Here is an 8,566-nt window from a genome sequence, read left to right on the forward strand (position 1 = left end):
GATGTTCGATCGGGTTCAAGTCCTGGGTCTGGCTGGGACACTCAAAGACATTCAGAGACTTGTCCCAAAGCCACTCCTGCGTTGTCCTGTTGGAAGGTGAACCTTCGCCCCAGTCTGAGGCCCTGAGCGCGCTGGAGCAGGTTTTCATCAAGGATCTCTCTGTACTTTGCTCCATTCATCTTTCCCTCAATCCTGACTAGTCGCCCAGTCCCTGCCTCTGAAAAACATCCTCACAGCATGATGCTGCCACCACCGTGCTTCCCGTAGGGATGGTGCCAGGTTTCCTCCAGACGTGACGCTTGGCATTCAGGCCTAAGAGTTTTATCTTGGTTTCATCAGACCAGAGACTCTTGTTTCTCATGGTCTGAGTGTCTTTAGGTGCCTTTTGACAAACTTCAAGTGGCCTGTCAAGTGCCTTTTACTGAGGTGTGGCTTCCGTCTGGCCACTCTACCATAAATGCCTGATTGATGGAGTGCTGCAGAGATGGTTGTCCTTCTGGAAGGTCTCCCATCTCCACAGAGAAACTCTGGAGCTCTGTCAGAGTGACCCTCGGGTTCTTGGTCACCTCCCTGACCAAGGCCCTTCTCCCCCGATTGCTCAGTTTGGCCGGGCAGCCAGCTCTAGGAAGAGTCTTTGTGGTTCCAAGTTAATTCCACTTAAGAATGATGGAGGCCACTGTGTTCTTGGGGACCTTCAATGCTGCAGACATGTTTTGGTACCCTTCCCCAGATCTGTGCCTCGATACAATCCTGTCTCGGAGCGCTACGGACAATTCCTTCAACCTCATGGCTTGATTATCGCTCTGACATGTGTAACAGTATAACTTTAAACCGTCCCCTCGCCCCGACACGGGCGCGAACCAGGGACCCTCTGCACACATCAACAACTGACACCCACGAAGCGTCGTTACCCATCGCTCCACAAAAGCCGCGGCCCTTGCAGAGCAAGGGGCAACACTACTAATAGGTTTCAGAGCAAGTGACGTAACTGATTGAAATGCTACTAGCGCGTACCCGCTAACTAGCTAGCCATTTCACATCCGTTACACTCACCCCCCTTTCAACCTCCTCCTTTTCCGCAGCAACCAGTGATCCGGGTCACGGCACCAATGTAACAGTATAACTTTAAACCGTCCCCTCGCCCCGACACGGGCGCGAACCAGGGACCCTCTGCACACATCAACAACTGACACCCACGAAGCGTCATTACCCATCGCTCCACAAAAGCCGCGGCCCTTGCAGAGCAAGGGGCAACACTACTAATAGGTTTCAGAGCAAGTGACGTAACTGATTGAAATGCTACTAGCGCGTACCCGCTAACTAGCTAGACATTTCACATCCGTTACACATGCACTGTAAAATGTGGGACCTTATATAGAAAGGTGTGTACCTTTCCAAATCATGTCCAATCAATTGAATTTACCACAGGTGGACTCAAGTTGTATAAACATCTCAAGGATGATCAATGTAAACAGGATGCACCTGAGCTCAATTTCAAGTCTCATAGCAAAGTGTCTGAATACTTACGTAAATAAGGTATTTATGTTTTTTATTTTTATAACATTTGAAAAAAAAATATTAAAACTTGTTTTCCCTTTGTCATTATGGGGCATTGTGTGTAGATTGATCCATTTTAGAATAAGGCTGTAACGTAACAAAATGTGGGAAAAACTGGTCAATGGTCAACTGGTCAATGCACTATAAGTACAATGGTTTACTATCATTACTTTGACATATTCTAATGAGACCATGTTGATAGGTTTGTGTAGGACTGAACATGATTTTTTAAACTGGTGACATGTAAAAGTTACAGAGCCACATTAACAGTTATGATTTACAATCCACAGCCCACAGAATAGTTTCTGCTCTCTAGAGAAACCCAAGGGATACAATCCTTGGTTCACCTGGATCACCAGAGAATAAAATGTTCCTGCCAGAATGTGTGCTCATTAAGCAATGATTCAGAGAACATTCTTCATATCTGTTGCGGCTGGTGAGCACTAAAAAACAGATTGTGTTGAGAGAGAGAGAGAGAGAGACGTGTAGAGAGTAGAAAAGTGAGAGAGAGGGAGGTAGAGAGAGGCATTTAGCTGGCAGACAGTTCTCCTGATTCAGCCTGGCTGGAGAGCGGGGCTGGCTGTCTTGCACCATGTACCTCATCTATCATTGCCTATTTCTGGGAGACTCACCCTTTTCTCCCTCTGTCCTTCCTTCCCCCCACACAGCACAGTGGGGAGAATTCAATCTTTCCCTGCCTTCCAGTCATCTCCAGAAATGCATTCGTTCGCCCTTCACGTCGGGGGCCTCCTCCTGCCAATAACGGGCCACCGCACGGCACGATGAATGGCCGGAGGAAGCTGCAGCTTTCTACATGTATTCTGATTCCAATCTGTATGGTCCTACAGCTAGATTAGAGTGGAAAGGGAAGGATGGAGGGAGGGAGAGAGGGAGGAGGTAGTCTAGCTGCTTGGCTTGGAGGGGTTTCATGGAGCTTGCGGGTAACAGCACAATAAATGTCACAAGAGAAGATGGCCGTATTATATATTAATCTCTGCTCTGAGGTATATTTGTCACATGGGGTTTTGTGATTAAATCTTCTCTGCCTCTGAAGTTTGGCTCCCAGAGAGATGACGATTCCTAGCATGCATGGGTTTCTGGCTATTATGAGTTGAGGAATCTGTGTGTGTTACTTGATATTGAGTAATGCAAACCATTTTTTATTAACTATTTCCAAATATCAACTACACTGAACCAAAATACAGACGCAACATACAACAATTTCCAAGATTTTACTAAGTTACAGTTCATATAAGGAAATCAGTCAATTTAAATAAATTCATTAGGGTCTAATCTATGGATTTCACATGACTGGGAATAGAGATATGAATCTGTTGGTCACAGATACCTTAAAAAAAGGTAGAGGCGTGGATCAGAAAACCAGTCAGTATCTTGTGTGACCACTATTTGCCTCATGCAGTGCGACACATCTCATTCGCATAGAGTTGATCAGGCTGTTGATTGTGGCCTGTGGAATGTTGTCCTACTCCTCTTCAATGGCTGTGCGAATTCGCTGGATATTGGCAGGAACTGGAACACGCTGTCGTGCATGTCGATCCAGAGAATCCCAAACATGCTCAATGGCTGTCATGTCTGGTGAGTATGCAGGCCATGGGACATTTTGGGACACTGGGACATTGGGACACTGGGACATTTTCAGCTTCCAGGAACTGTGTACAGATCCTTGTGACATGGGGCCACGCATTATCATGCTGAAACATGAGGTGATGGCAGACAATGGGCCTCAGGATCTCGTCACGATGGCATTGAAACTGACATCGATAAAATGCAATTGTGTTCATTGTCCGTAGCTTATGTCTGCCCATACCATAACCCCACTGCCACCATGGGGCACTCTGTTCACAACGTTGACATCAGCAAACCGCTCACCTACACGACGCAATGCACGCTGCCTGCCATCTGCCTGGTACAGTTGAAACCGGGATTCATCCATGAAGTGCACACTTCTCCAGCGTGCCAGTGGCCAGCGAAGGTGAGCATTTGCCCACTGAAGTAGGTTACGACGCCAAACTGCAGTCAGGTCAAGACCCTGGTGAGGACGACGAGCACATAGATGAGCTTCCCTGAGACGGTTTCTGACAGTTTGTGCAGAAATTCTTCAGTTGTGCATACCCACAGTTTCATGAGCTGTCTGGGTGGCTGGTCTTAGACGATCCTGCAGGTGAAGAACCGAGATGTGGAGGTCCTGGGCTGGCGTGGTTACACATATGGTCTGCGGATTGGACATCCGTTGGACATGCTGCCAAATTATCTAAAATTATGTTGGAGGTGGCTTATGGTAGAGAAATTAAAAATAAATTATCTGGCAATAGCTCTGGTGGACATTCCTGCAGTCAGCATGCCAATTGCATGCTCTCTCAAACCTTAACACTTGTGTAGTCTTATCATTCTGTATACTCCCCTTGTCCTAGGGGTAAAAAATTACCCGCCTTCACTAAACCCCTAAAATAAAGCAGCTTAATTGAATTTTAAACCCCAAATCTATTTTGCATGAAGTAAAAACCTGTCATTCATCACAAACTTTGTGAATATCTGTGTTTTCCCTCTTCACAATGCAGAAAGACTGCATTTAATCAGTGGACACCACTCATTTTTATTACAACACACCTCTCATAATTGTTTTCTTTACTAAAGTAGAGGTTTATTATTATTGCTAAAGGTGTAAACAATTTTTTTTGCAAGAGATATAACTTGTACAGCCTAAGAAAGTAGCAGAAATGTGCAGAAAGTAGTTTTGAATGCATTTTATTGAAGGGAAACAATATCAGTCTTGACCTTTTTGGGGTACATAGTGATATATTCTTATATACTGTAATATGAGGAATTCTGCTACAAAATACTGGTCTTCTCCCATTTTTTAACCATTGCCCCCACCCACAAGGTGTATAAACAACAACAATAAATAAGAATAAAATAAGATAATAGATACAAAACAAAAACGTGAAGAACATAAATCAATCAACTCTAATTAGCACATGTAGGACAGTATGCAAGTGTGTGTGCATGGACTTTGCAGATGTATTTCTCACATGTGCAGCACATATTATTGTTTTACAGTCCTTCTTTGGGGGGCAGAATTGGTATCTCCTCCTCTTGCCTGTCCCAGCTGCAGCCTCAGGTGATCAGGACAAGATTCAGCCCCCTGAACAGCTTTCACAAGCACTGCAGAGACTGCTGTGCGGGGGAGGTGCTCCCTTCTTTGAATGTGTGGGGTTACAAGTGCCTTTCCCAGCTGCTCAAGGAACACCGTCTTCTTGTTCCGCTTATCAGGCATCCAGGTAGGGTTAATCTTGTTCCATATCATGAAGGCATTGTATGAGGACACATTAATGGTGTTATGGAAGATGACCAGGGGCCAGCGGGCAGTTATCATCCTGCAGCTGTAAGTTCCAATCCCCTTGTCCAGGTTGTCCACGCCTCCTTTGTTGTGGTTGTAGTCCAGGATGATGGCTGGCTTCCTGTCCTCACGATCACTGATCTCAGCCGTTTTGTACGGTGTGCTCAGGGGGACCACATTCTTGTTCCACTTTGGGAGGTAAGAAACTAGAGTGGTGGTGGGGGTGAAGGCAAACTTTGATGAGAAGGCCTCTCTCCCCCTTGTTGCATGGAGTGCAGGGTGGAGCTCAGGCTTGTTCTTTCTAACTGTGCCAACCATGGTGATCTTCCTCTTCAGGAGCTGCTGGCTGAGTTCATAAGAGGTGAAGAAATGGTCACACGTGACATTGTGCCCCCTCAGTCCATCTGTCACATTAAGCACAACACACATCCCCTGGTTCTTCTCCGGGCCTCCACTGGTCGGTTTCTCTGTGTAGATTTGCATCTTCCAAGCGTAGCTGGATAGTGTGTCACAGGCCATCCATATCTTGATACCATACTTTGCTGGCTTGCTGGGCATATACTGCTGGAAAGGACAGTGACCTTTTGACAAAAAGAGATTACTATCAGTAATTAGTATCAGTGTCACAGAAAACAATCACATAAATCAATGATATTACAGCAATACATAATGACATTAACAGTGTAAATCACTTACATTACAGATATGAACATAAAAATGTACCTCTGAATGGAACCAGTTGCTCATCCACTGTGACTTCAGGCCCAGGGTTGTAGAGGTATGGCAAACGCTCCACCCACTTCTCCCAGACCTTTCTTATGGCCGCCAGTTTGTCTCTCACACGTCTTGCAGGTCTTGACTCACGGTTATCAAATCGTGGCATTCTTGAGAAAGTGTGAAAGACTTTCAGTGGCATCTTGGCACGGAAAATAGCCCTTCCACTCTCTCCAGCCCAGAGACTACATGTAGCTTCGCCTCGGGACCTATACACACCCACTAAGATTAGTAGCCATATGTAGGCATGCAGGTCAATCACATCCATCCTTTTCCTGTTGTCTCCATATTTACGGAAACCCTCCAAATTTGTAATCTCAAAGATGATTTTTTTGTAATGAACATGTAGAATGTTGAGGCGATGCCCTGGGCATGGGCAACTGCATGTCTTGTGGGCCATGGGGTCATCCTTATGACATTTTGTACTGCGATCCTGCCCTGGTTGTCATATAGTGACAAGGACCATGTTATTTTTCTGTTTTTTGACAAAAATGTCTCTCTTTCAGCTTAGGGGATTTCTTCTTCATCTGAAGATGATGCATCGTGCTCTGGGTTGTATTCTTCCCCATCTTCTTCTTCAGATACCTCCACTAGGAAGTCCTCTTCTAAATCATTGTTCTCTTGTTCCTCCTGGACATCTGAAATAATCTGATGTTATGACCTGTTGGGCACTGAAACGTGCACTCATGGCTTCAGCAAAGAGAGAACTGGGGGGACTGCCGTCTGCAGCACCTTCATAGCCTCTGTTGTGTCTGTGACTATCATTAAATGTGAAGACTGTTATTTTATCAAATCAATTCTCTATGTGTTATTATTATTACGTGATTAAACTAATCATGTAAACTTGAATTAACTAGGAAGTCGGGGCACCACGGGAAAATTGTTTATAGACTCTCATTTAGAAGGTTAACATCACATTACATCTTTTCACAAATAGTTTCATGTTTAATCACATACGTTTCACAATATTTAGATGTAAACCTGACAGCTGGGAAATGTCCTTGATGAGATCACCAAATGAAACACACTCGACATGACTGTCCCTTAAGTGTCCACGGACCATTTCCACATTCTCAAAAGTATAAATATTGTTTAGTTCTCCCATTTTGGGGATTAGGAGTTTTGAACCAAGATAAGCTCTTTGTTCTGGTAGACTCTCTCCCTCAATACTGCATGGCAGTTTCTACCAGGTATTTATGACCTGTCGTAAAGTCATAAAACTGTGGAGCGAGAGAGGGGGTGGGGGGCTATGATCCTCCCCCCAGGGCACGTCATGACACCTCTGACTGCATTCCTCATTAGTAAACAATGCTTTCAATACATTTTTACTTTGTCTGAAATTGTTATTATTTTGTCTGTGAACTTGAGTCATGTGTGGGGTCGTGGAGGGGAGATGCTGCACATGCACAATAAAGTTTTAGTTTTGTCTGAGTTCAATAAGTAGCACACAATCTCAATTTCTTATTGTGTGTGTGTGTGTCTTTGTGGTTTTTCTGGTGTATAAATGATTTTATAACTGCCGGGTCAAAAATAATCCTAAAACAATGGTTGTACCCTGGCGGTGTACAGCGTTCATGGAAATATGAACATAGGTGATGTTTCACTTTTTCTAATGTTGGGTCACTCTAGGAAAAGTAATCCAATTTTAAGTTGAAAAAATATAATTTAGGGGGTTTTCTCTGCTGTTAAACATAGTGGCGGGTAATGTTTTACCCTTAAGACAACACAAGGGTTAAGACATCTGTGGCATTGTGTTGTTTGACAAAACTGCACATTCTAGAGTGGCCTTTTATTGTCCCCAGCACAAGGTGCACCTGTGTAATGATCATGCTGTGTAATCAGCTTCTTGATATGCCACACCTGTCAGGTGGATGGATTATTATGAACCATTTCTTTTGTTTCCATGGACCCGCTGATACGGTAGAGTGTTGATTGTTTTTCTCACAGTATTTATTCCCTGATAGACAGCACAGTGTTTGGACCCATAGGAAAGGGTTGTTGTGACAGGAAGACAGATCTACAGTTCTGGGTAGCCTGGTTACATCCGTCAGATGAGACCACATCCACTTTGGGGGCCCCAACTGTTTTAGTACTGAACATCTCAAACAGGTGTCAAGACTGAAGAGGATGAAGATACTTTGAGTCACCCGGTAACAGTGCCCCATGTTTCACTTCAGACTGTTGTCATACTCTTTAACAATGACATGGTGTTGTTGTGTGTTATCAGTGCTGGGGAGATGACCAAACTCCTTCTCTTCACTCTCCTTCTTTCTCTCTGTGTCTCTCTCAATCACTCTCTCTTTCTCCATCTTTATCTATTCATCTCTGTACCTCTTCCTCTCTTTCCCCTTCTCTCTCTGTCCATCTCTTTGCCTCCCTTGCTCTCTTTTCTCACCCCCCTCTCTCTCCCTCCACTCTCGCTCTCCCTCTTTTTCCTCTCTCTCCTCTCGCAGTCTCAGTTATTTGCATAATCCCTGTGATACTCAGATTAATAACTCCACAGTAATTTGCATATCTATGCCTGGAACTGAGAACAGACATTAACACAGTCCATCTTGAAATAAACTGTTTACTGATGTAGGAATAGATGTGTTGAGTTATACTGGCAGAGTAGTGAGGGAAAGAAAGACAGCCTGATGGTTCCCAGGCCCCCAGTACACACACTCCCTCACACTGTCCTTCCTTCTGCTCTCTTCAAGCCCTTCACCCCGACCAAACCAGGCCTGGGAAAAGGGAGACCTTGCCACTCTAATGGTTCTCGGTAACAAACTGCAGTTTAAGAAAGTGTAACCCCAAATTACAAACCCAGAGCTTTGGTTAAAACAATGTTTTAACCAAAGGGGGCGAGGAACCACCAAGATCATATCTGCATCAACA

Source organism: Salvelinus namaycush, chromosome 33, assembly GCF_016432855.1.
Source record: "Salvelinus namaycush isolate Seneca chromosome 33, SaNama_1.0, whole genome shotgun sequence".
NCBI lineage: Eukaryota > Metazoa > Chordata > Actinopteri > Salmoniformes > Salmonidae > Salvelinus > Salvelinus namaycush.